This window comes from Scardinius erythrophthalmus (assembly GCF_964197995.2).
Source record: "Scardinius erythrophthalmus genome assembly, chromosome: 4".
In the NCBI taxonomy this organism is placed as follows: Eukaryota; Metazoa; Chordata; class Actinopteri; order Cypriniformes; family Leuciscidae; genus Scardinius; species Scardinius erythrophthalmus.
Genome location: NC_138224.1, coordinates 35,096,297 through 35,107,867, shown reverse-complemented (window position 1 = coordinate 35,107,867; position 11,571 = coordinate 35,096,297). Strand labels below are relative to the sequence as shown.

Below are 11,571 nucleotides of genomic sequence, written 5' to 3'. Positions count from 1 at the left end.
ACTTCATTGCGGGTAAGCTTTATTGATGCCATTAGATAATAATAATAATAATAATAATCTAGTGCAAATACTCGCTGATGTTGACAATATTGCTCTGATAAAATGGTTCACTCGCACACTAGCTCCGCTTTTGTTGGCACTGATTCAATGCGCTCTAGCTTGAAGATTTTGTATAGAAGCATGACTTTTTTTGAGTCGGGGATGAAGTATGACATGTCTGCCATCTAGTGGAGGGGGGGTCGAACGAAATTTGACACCCTATTTGACAAAATCGGCTCTTTTATCAGTGCCGCATCTTGTCGAGTAAACTCGACCGTTGCGCCTAGAGGGTTAAAACATTAATATTTATAAAGTTTAATAGATAATCAATACGGCACACTTGCTTCAACTGTTTCAGTGTTTCACGAAGCCTCAATGAGACCACGCTAGTCAAAATACAGACAAACAGTCCAAAACAAACACCAGGCAGGAATCTCAGACAAACAGGAAACCAGAAATCAGGTCAAAACCTTGATCATGAGATCCAAAGACAGAACGCTTAGAAAGCCAGCAGTGACACATGCAAGACTTTGCAGAGAAAACCAGTGCTGTGTTCAAAATCGAACTGAATTCATTCAGCGCACAACTCTCACAGTGCATTATGGGTATTCTCTAGCTGTTGAGCGTACATCAGGGCTGCGTTCAGCCCTGACAAAAAGTAGCAAAAAGTTTTTTAAACAGAAACTGTGGTGCGTTGAACACCCTGTTCTGATGACGCAGGAGTTGCAACTATGGCAGCTGAGAAGGACATTTTTTGTGTGTTTTTTTTTTTTTTTTTTTTGGAGCCTGATGAAATCGGTATAAATACGTGTTTAATACTTCAAAATACACTCGATGTTACAGTCACTAGCCCTTGCCGTCCAGAATAAAAGAGAACATCCCAATTGAGTGGAAGGGATTTGTGGAAACTGTGGTTCCTAATTATTGTGATCCAACATTTGTCTCGCATATCAGGATGAAAAGACAAACATTTCAGGTGAAGGATAATCCACTTCTTACCTCTAAGACTGTGTTATGATCTATGACCTTATTATTTTATTGTGAGTATTAGGCTTATTATCATTGCTGATCAAGGCAGCAAACATCACTTTTCTCCGATAAATACATTTTGGGTTTCTCACATGGACTTACACATGTCTGCATCTACTGTAAATTAGAGTCATGTGCCAACAAAGCTACTTTAAACATCCAGTTAACCCAGCTTCTAATTACCTTCAAATAATGTTGTTAGCAACACTACCAAGTTACACAGTAAAAGTAGATGACAACATTGGAGCTACTTTGTATCCAACATGGATGCTAATGTCAGGCCATTTTATGACATCACTGAGTGAATGAATTAAAGCTTACAAATAAGATCCAATAATGTATAAGATTTTTATAAAAGCATGAGCATAACATTTTCTTTAACATTTTCAGATTAAACTGCACTCAACTCATCTGATGTGCTGATGTGCAGGAGCCGGAGGCAAATGTGTACGGAGAGGAAGTTGACTAGGCCCATTCGATGCACTAGCCTGTTCCAAAGGGATTCTGTCCCTCCCTAAAAAAAAAGCTATTATATGTATTTAATGTAAGCGTCAACCTAATAATCAATGTACATTATGCGTCAATATTTATCGATAATTGCTCCAAATATAGCTGCTGCTGTCTGTCCCGCTTAAAATCATTCAAACTGGTTTACAGCTCGGATTTGTTTGGAACTAATGACTAGGCATAAAAAACATTTGTTTGGTTCCGCTTTCCGACCGACCCTGTCAATTTATGTGCGACCCAAATTTATTTTTTGAGCTTGGGGAAGAAATAATACAAATTAAATAAATACACAAATACAAAAATTTGAGGCGAACTATAATTTACGTTTTTGTACAGCACCGTTTTTGTATAGCACTCTTGCGATGCAAGATACCTGTTGTCCTCCAGCAAAGCTAACAAACGAGGCAGCTACACGGTCGTTCACACATCGTTGTTGTCACTTACAAAGGCACTGGTAACTTTTGGTGTGTTCTGAATGATGCTGTCCTATTGAAAAAAATTGTAGCCAAGTAAAAAATGTAAAAAAATAATAATAATTCTGAAGATCAGATTAGAGATGGGGTGACAATACAGTGAAAAAGGCCATAAAACTGCATTTTGCCACAGGCTCAACAGGCTACAGACTGCTTCAAGACATGGAGATACCTCTACCTGATATCAGAACATTGCAAAGACAAATACAGCACATAAAGATGGAACCAGGAGTGTTAGAGGATGTGTTTGACATGCTGAAGCTGAAAGTAGATGGCCTGACAGAGATGGAGAGGGAATGTGTGCTAACTCTGGATGAGATGGCAATTACACCGAGTGTGGAGCTGCACCTGGGAGGAGGGAAGCTTTATGGGGATGTGACATTGCCTGGCCACACAGGAATGGCAACACATGCGTGTGTCTTTATGTTGGCAGGGACCACAACACGTTGGAAGCAAGCTGTAGCTTACCACTACAGTGGCAACTCCAATAATGGGGCAATCTACAAGCCTATCACCCTCAACATAATTGAAAAGGCAACTTCCATAGGGCTTCATGTGGTTAACATCACCACCGACATGGGCAGTCCTAATAGGGCAATGTGGAAGGCCTTTGGAGTGGATCAAAACAAATCTGTCCCACATCCTGCAAGACCAGACAGGAGGTTATACTTCATGCCAGACATCCCACATCTGGTTAAAAACTTGAAGTGCGCCCTGGTCCGTGGACAGACGTTTACGATTCCTCCAGATACGGTAGAGAAGGAGAACCTTGTCTTCAATGAGGTTTCAATTGGTCCACTAAAAGATTTGATAATCAAATTATTCCAGTCATTTTGATAAGATAAAGGTGGGCCATGCAATGAATGTATTTAGCAAGGCAACAAGTGCAGGCCTGAAATACATGGTGGAGCAGGAACAAAGACCCCCCCTCTTAACGGACAACAGCATGGTTTCTGGAGCAGGTGGACAACTGGTTTGACATCATGTTCTCTCGCCACCCAGTAATGGCACTGAGCACACACAAAATAGAGGAGTACCAGAAGGCCATTAAGTTTCTCCAGGACAACATTCAACTCTTCCGTGGGCTGAAGATTGGACAAACAGTTAGCTGGAAGCCTGTGCAAACAGGAATTGTGATGGCAACATCTACAATTCTGTTAATCCAACAAGACATGCTGGCCCAGGGACACATGTTTGTGTTGACCAGCAGGTTTACCTAAGACTGTCTTGAAAACCTATTCAGCTGCATAAGACAGAGGAATCCAGTTCCGACTCCAGTAGAGTTTCACCAGGCACTGAGATCAGTATCAGTTGGGCAGTTTCTTGCGACAGTGAAATCAGGAAGCTAAGTTCAAGCTAGGTGTACTTTGTCGGCCATCACAAGAGGCCTTCGATGTAGTCCGGCAAATCGATGAGCTGTTCCGAACCAGGACCAATGCCTCCTTCATGGATCCAAATTCCATGGATATGCTGGAGAGAGAGTGGGCTCTTGGACAGCAGGCTTCCTTCATGCCATGATCTGCAAAAAAATAAATAACCAAGAGATACATCAGGCTGAGGGTGAGAATTGCAGCAAAGCAGATTAGTGCTCAAAGAAAAAAATAATGCTGTCTGATGATGGGGCTTTGCGGAAACAAAAGCCAGGCAAAAAAGAATCAGCAAGGCCAAGAAACATCTAGGCGGACAACAAGCAGGCCCCAACCAAACACCTTGATCGTTGCCATGGTGGAGCTTGATCTGACCTTTGCCCCTACAAATGTCCCACCACCTAGTGTGGCTTCAGCAACACTAGGTATGGAGGGTCTGTTTTGCCTTTTTTGCACTTTCTGGCACTTTTCTTGTTATTTCAGACAATATTATATTCTATCTTACACTTACAGCCTCACCATCACCCCACCAGCTTCAGCACTCCACCATTCCAATAGCGCCACTAACCAGCTTCATCATCACTCCACTGCTTACAGGAATGGCAAGCTATCCCAGCCTTGGTCATCGCTCCACTCTCCACTGATAATCCATCCTGTTGAAAACAAACAAAACAACAACACACATACAGTGATTATGTATGGCTTTGCAAATTAAATTCCACCTGTTCAACAGCTGGAACTTGAGACTTACATTCTCTAGGTATGAGTCTTGCTTTAGACTTCTTTATCACCTCCTAAAAGAGAGAAAGAGATAATCTGGTTTCAGGTGTATACATTCCTTTACACACAAGCGACTGCTAGATTAAAGTTCAATGCATCACAAAAGCAGCAGTGTGTCTTTCAGCTAAATCACTAGAGTATCATTTTTCAGCCTTATTAGTAAACATGAGTTATGTTGAACAGCTGAAATTCTATTAAAAACATGACTCCAGTTTTTTTGGTCAAAAGTCAGTCTCCAATAGTTTCACATGTCAGCCTCTTCAGTTAAAAAAAAAAAATGAAGTAATTATCTATATCTGCAGTTATACTTTCTTTTTACTGGGTTCATCCACATCTATTTAAGCTAGCTACTGTTTGTTGTAATCAGATGTACTAATACGGTTGCAACTAAGTGTTGCTAACTTTAACAACAAATTTGTGACCCGTCACGGAAACCAGGGACTCAAGTCGGCAGCACAACTTTCGAGCAAAATGAGAAAGAAGCTTTTTTTTTTTCAAAATTTGTGATTTTCGTTTTTTTGCAGAGTCTGTTAGTTGAGATCACGAAGAAGCCTCTGCATGTTTGAGATAGCAGTATTGGTATATTTAAAAGCGTACATTTTGATTTTGAAATCGGCTTGTTTTTCGGAGATTCTAGCACGCAGTAGGGGCGTGTCATTGTCGGTGTGTATTTCCATACTGAATAAGCCGGCGTGGCTACTTTTTATGCAGCGCTCTGGCCGGCTCTATCTGATTTCAAAATTCAATGAAGATGGACGCCAATAACATTACAATGTCCAGCAATCGATTTAAATAGTAGGTTACATGGGGTTTAATTTGTCATTTAATGAGATGTAGCCTAATACATGTTGTCAGTGGCAATATATAGATCCGCCAACTTATCTAACGTATATCTTAATGGTCCAGTGGTAGAGCTTTTGCCAGCCGTGTCAGAGGGTCTGCGTTCGAACCCACCTTCGTACAGGTTTTATTTTTTTTTCGTATAGTTTTTTTCTCTCATCAAAACGATTATGTTTAGCAGTTGTTGTATATCAAGCAGGGACACGCAAACATTTGCATTATGTTTTGTGATATTAAACAGAACGAATAGAGAGTATACGCAACGGATTGAAGCGTGCGTCGAGAAGACGCGAGCCACATGAGAAAACACTGCATCTGCGCCACTGATCGCCGCGGCAACGAGCACTTTGATCACTTGATTTAAAAAAAAACACATTTCAGCTAGTATCTTATTTAAAAAACGAACGAAATGAATGTTATAGCCTACTAATAGCCTACTCATACTATATATATATCACATAGCACATCTTGTTTTTGATTTGAACATTGTCTAGAGTTTATCTTATTTTTTATTCAGTGTACACAAGAGTTGCCTATACAGTTTATCGGTAGATGCTAAGATACATTTATTTATATATTACCTGCAAACTTTTTTTTTTCTTTTTTCTTTGATGGCACATTTTCCTGGCCTTTCTGCTCCCCCCGTGCTTACAGCTTTACAGGGGGTATGGCTTATCTAAATGAGATGTAAATGAGCCCTATTGTCACTCCCAGCAGGAGAAAGGTGAGAATCTTCAGACGCTGTTTTCTCCCCTTTGTGCATTTTTGAGTGCCTACCTTTAAATGGCCATAACTTCTCCAAATATTATCAGATTTCCTTGTGTTACACATCGTTGGAAAGCTTGGAGACTACACTTTCAGAATATGTGAATAACTCAAAATGCCCCAGAACCGACATGTGTCCTTACTTACCGTGACTGGTCACATTTAAAGGCACAATATGTAATTTTTCTGCTTTAAAAATAGCAAAAATCACTATATCTATGTTATATTTTTTTTTAGTTGTGTACTTACATTATCCCGACAGTTTCCACAAACTTTCAAATCCGGAGAAATTTATAGTTTAATTCGAAGACACGGCACGTTTCTTTATTTCCGTTTTGTCGCCCGTCTATGACGCCATATAACCTTTGACTCCTCTACAGATGGTGGACAACCAGAATGCCTATTACCGCCGCGCCAGCCGCCGCGGCGAAATCACCGCGGCAAAAATAAACCAGCCGCATTTCAAAGTCGTTCCCGAAATGACCGCCAGGTGGCGCAAAGGGACATTGTGCAAAACAGCAGCAATTGCCGTATTTTAAAATGTAAGTGGGTTAAATATAAAACCCTAAGCCTAATAGGCATATTTTTCATATATATAAATAGGCCTATTAGGCTACAACAGAATAGAACCAAAGATAGAATCAATTTTAGAACTGAAAAAATAGAATCAAAAGTAAAAAATAGAGATGATATTAGGAGCAATGACGCTGAATATTTTTACTATTCTATTGAGGCATAGATAAATGAAGAGCTCTCGTGAGCGATACAATTGCATAGTAATTTATAGTGATTTCAAAAGCAGTCCTTAAAAAAAAAAAAACATGGAGTAGTGTGGCATAATTTTTGAGAGATTACGCGGAACGCGTTTTAGTTAAGATCCTGGTTTCAATGCCCTTAATGTATATAGGCTAGGCTACTGCTTAAAAAAAATGTCACAACGCGTTTTGAGATTGTTTTGAATTAAACATTGAAGTTTAAAATGTAGTGTTTTGGCACACCAGGCCGAGTGGCGTTACGCATTGTTCAAAAATCAGGTTTTATTCTGGCATGTTGAACTGGCGTTAGAATTTTTTTTTAGATTTAGATTTTAGATTTCGTTAGATTTATTTTTCTCATAACAGCTAAAATAACTTAATATATGCCTTGTCTTAATATGACCTACTTAATATAGGCAATAGGCATATAATAGCCTATATAATAAATTAGCAAAACTTGGCCACTAAATATTTAATTTTCAATTATTTTAATTATCACAATTAAAATTTTAATTTTATTAAATTGAACAAGCGCAACAATCAGCATTTAATCAAATATTCTAAAAGATGTATTATTAATAATAATAATGTTATTTCAACATTATATTTCGTTTTTTCGACATAATATGTGTGCGTGCAAGCAACAAGCAAGATGTGTATTTATCCGGTGATGCGTGCATTGATTTTTATCAATGAACTAGTGTTTTCTGACAGTGTCGACTGCAAAGATGAAGTTGACGATCGCCATATTTGTAGTGAACGCACCTAGAGAGAAATGCACATAAAGACATAATCAGAGAGTAACCTTTTTCTTTTCGTTTTGAATTATTTCGTTTGAAGACATTTCAAGCTTTGTGTATTTGATGTATTTATCATGTCTGTGTGAGGCATAGGCTGAGTTTCGTTAAGTTAGGAGGATGAGATGCGCTCCAGCTGACGTATGCGCAATGCAAGTGACCGCGCGGGTGCCTCCATGATTAGTGTCTGTTATATTTGCTTCTCTTCCTTAATAAATCCAGGCAAGGGTTGATGAAAAATTTATTAAAATTAAGATACAATTTATAGAAAACGTAATTCACTTAAAAGAATGGTTTTCTACTAAACAAAACTTAATGAAGTGGTCAAAATCATGTCTGACCCACTCCATATCCATCTCTCATATAATGCATCCTATCTTACTCGTGCTGTTCACTTTTCATATTCAACATAGATGGAAAAAAATAACATTCGAATATTTTAACAAATATGATACTAAATGAGATTATTTAATGGCTACAACAGTATATGCCTATAGACTCTATTTGTACAAATTGCTGCACATTAATTTAATTAAATGAAACCTTGTAACGAATTCACACTGTAGGGTAGACTGTGTACAGTTGAGACACCTTAAATAACTTGCGTTCGCAGCAAACACAAGTTGTGATTTTTGCTGTGCACTTGTCAGCTGAAGGAAATATACCAGACCTCTTGGAACTTTAATTGAATACATAGCGTTGGTAAAGCATACTGAAATTACATCCCTACAGATTTATTAGGCCCTACTGAAAATAAATGTATCGAATTTAAGCAAAGTAGCCTAAATGTTAAGACTGTAAGCCCTTTGCTTTTTAGTAGCCTATAAAGGACTCTTATAGCCGACTTTGTGTTACTTTAATTTGTAGAGGATTTTTTTAACTCAAACATTAACACTGAAATAAATTAAACTAAATGATTGTAATTTTTTTGGCACACCACGACGAGTGGCGCTATGCATTGTTCTAAAGCCAGGTTTTATTCTGGCATGTTGAATTAGTGTTCGACAAACGCGGCGGCGCGTTCATTTGAATGAAGAGCGCTTCTCGCTCGTGCGAGCGAACACACACTGGAACGTTAGGCCATGTCGCATCGAGTGAATCGTGGCCGAGTGGTTGAACTTACGTTACGATCATTTAGATGACACGGGTTCGAATCCCGAATTTACTTGGACTACTGATTTTTTTATATTAGCCTATTAATGCATTTTATAGTCTATTGTTGACGCAGAGAGATTTGTCTAGTTCTAAAACATAGTTGTTTTTTTTGCTTATAGTCTATTTACAAAATAAAATCACCATGCATTTCCATTTTACGCTAAGGAGCAAATATTATACAATGACTTTACTTCTGTAGCCTATAATAATTCCAATGGTAATTTCAAAAGCAGTTCTGTTAAAACAAAATTATATATATATATATATATATATATATATATATATATATATATATATATATATATATATATATATATATATGACGTTTAAACGACAAACAATAAAATCAGAACCAGTATTCTGTTGCGTTCATGGTTCCAGTGGCAGTAATGCATCCACGGCTTTTCAAAATGTCACAAAGCGTCTTGAGATTGTTTTGAATGAAATATTGAAGTTTATAATTAAGTGTTTGGGCACACCACGACGAGTGGCAAACTCTTTGTTTTGTTTTGCAAACTCAGTTAGCCTGTGGGGGGTTTGGAGAAGGCAATAGTTGCTTTATCGTGGGGGTGCAGGACAGAGGTGTTAATGTTCCTTCTTTCATATGGAGAGTGTCGGAGCCAGCCTTATGAGCAGGCAAAGGCCAAATTCTTTTAAGGATTAATCTCAAAATCTCCAAAAGTCCATAGCCTATGTGCAGTAGGCCCTTTATCTTATTAAATTATATATTGTAGTTTTATTGATTGTATTTAAAGGTTTTCCACACACAATTTCAATTTAGCAGATACAGAGCTCTTTAATTTGCGACCCACCTCGTTTTATTGTAAGGTGAATTCAGCAAGGCATGTTGTATCTTTGAAGGAACAAAAGCTATTTGTTACAGTTTTTTCTTTCGTGATTTGTGTGGATGACACACAGCGACATATACAGTATTATCAGCTGTATGGTGTGTTTTTTTTACGCTGAAATGCTTAATTTCGAGAAAGACCCGCCGCGCGCATGGGGAGACCAAACTTACTAAAAAAATATCCAGCGCGAGAGAGGCGAAGAAAAACGCCTGTTCTTAATTTATGTTGCTTTGAACTTTTTTCGTTTTGTACCGTTTTAATTTTTTAATTTAGCTGCAATTTCTTTGACAATAGAAATTTAAAGTGTTGCAAGAATAAGATTCTGTGTTTCTTATTTTGCATCACAAAGGGAATAAAATCGCATCGATGCAACCCTGTTTAAATAAATAAACTTTCCTGACACTTTATTCATACCTTGAAATGTGCGATGGGTTTTCAAACTTAATTAATTTTCTTTTACATTTTCATTGTTTATTTTTTAATTGAAAGCAATACTGTACTGAGAGTATTTTTCTGATTTGTTCGATCTGTTTTGAAAAATGTCTTCCGTTGCTATGGCCGGGTATCACTGTCAGTCATCTCAATCTCGTGAATTATTCACACACACACAAAAAAAAATAATTTAACAGATTAAAGACGAGCTTCATCATCTTCATTTTCTGGTGCAATCGGCTGACAGTCTTCCTTCATTAGATGTGTCGTCTTTGCAGCGGCTCAACTGGAATGTAGCAAATTGATGTTGTAATGTACAACTGATAATTAAACAAGATGATTGACTTTAATAAACAGATGCATATTTAAGCATCAAGAACGGAAAAACATGAACACTGTCGGCTACACTGAGATTCGATTTCAGATCGTTTGAAGCTCCGAGAGGCTATTGTTATTGCATTGACCACAGAGCTATCGTCTGAATAGCCTAGGTATACTATTTTCTCTGTTTTAAAAGTTTGTCATATTCTTTTTTATTTATTTATTTTTTTTAACATTGGCAATTTACTGTCTCGAAATTATGTGTCGAAAAAAAAATTAAAAAGTGTTTTTACAAGACCATGTGCTGTTTGTTTGTTTGTTTGTTTGTTTGTTTGTTTGTTTATTTATTTATTATTATTATGCAGATGTTAATTCAGCCATTCTGTTGGATAAAAATTGTCCCTAATGTAAAATGGAAATTAATGGTAATTTTATTTTATAAATATAAAATATTTAAAATAGGCTATGAGAAAAAAACAATAGGCTATGGTGTAGCAATATTTTAGAACTATCAAATCTTTCTGCATTAATAATAAAAAAGTAGCCCATGTTTGTTCGGGATTTGAACGTTATAGCCTACCACTCGGCCACGAATTTGTTTTGTTTATATTGTTTGAAATGTATTTTTACATATTTTGCTTTCGTTAATGTTAACCAATTCTGTTGTAGCATAATAGGCCTATATTTTTTCCCTAAAAGTTTGTTTTATTCTCTGCTTTGTTTGTTTATATTTTTACATATTCAATCAGTCTCATTTTTGTTCAAATAATGAAAAAAGTTTTTTTTTTTTATATAAACAGATAGGAAACTTACCTTTTAAAATGCCGCAGTTGCTACTGTGCGCGAACGACTTTGAAATTCGACTGGTTTATTTTTGCTGCGGCAGTAGGCTAATAGGCATTGTGGTTGATTATTTATTAAAGAATTCAAATGATAATCATAACAACATGTAAGCCTATTTAATTCTGAATATAACAAAGAATGCTTAAACTAACATCGGTAACTGCAAGTCCTGAAAATGTTTTAATTTTACGGTAAATTATTTGAATTTATTTCACTGTTATGTTTCAGTTAATAAATCTACAAACACATTAAAATAACACGAAGCAAGTAACCTATTGACATAGCCTTTCTAAATTATATAAAAACTGGGCACACAATGTTAACGTGTGTCTACTTTGTTTAAATTTAATGAATTTGAATTCGTTTAACCACAATATTTATCTTGAATTTATCTGTGACCTCAGCTCAGATTACTGCCGCGGCAGATTACGTCATAAAGAGAATAAACTGACACTTTTGAAGTCTGTGATTACAGCGCCACTCAGCGGTAAAAGGCAGCAAATACACATCCCCATTTTGCCGCCGCGGGAACGGCGGCGGTAAAAGACTCATTCTGGTTGGCCACCATCTGTAGTTTCTCTAACTTCCTGCGGAACCGCCACAACACAAAGGGGAACAGA

The 11,571-nt window shown here is 37.2% G+C and overlaps 1 long non-coding RNA gene across 1 annotated transcript; it reads right to left on the bottom strand.

Moving 5' to 3' along the window:
- Positions 1-820: 820 nt before the first annotated feature.
- Positions 821-4,209, bottom strand: LOC308689659. Its single transcript, XR_014030030.1, has 3 exons — positions 4,167-4,209; positions 3,927-4,068; positions 821-3,567 (listed from the first exon to the last, which is right to left on the bottom strand). It is a non-coding gene; the product is annotated as an uncharacterized lncRNA (long non-coding RNA).
- Between the last annotated feature and the right edge of the window lie 7,362 nt (positions 4,210-11,571).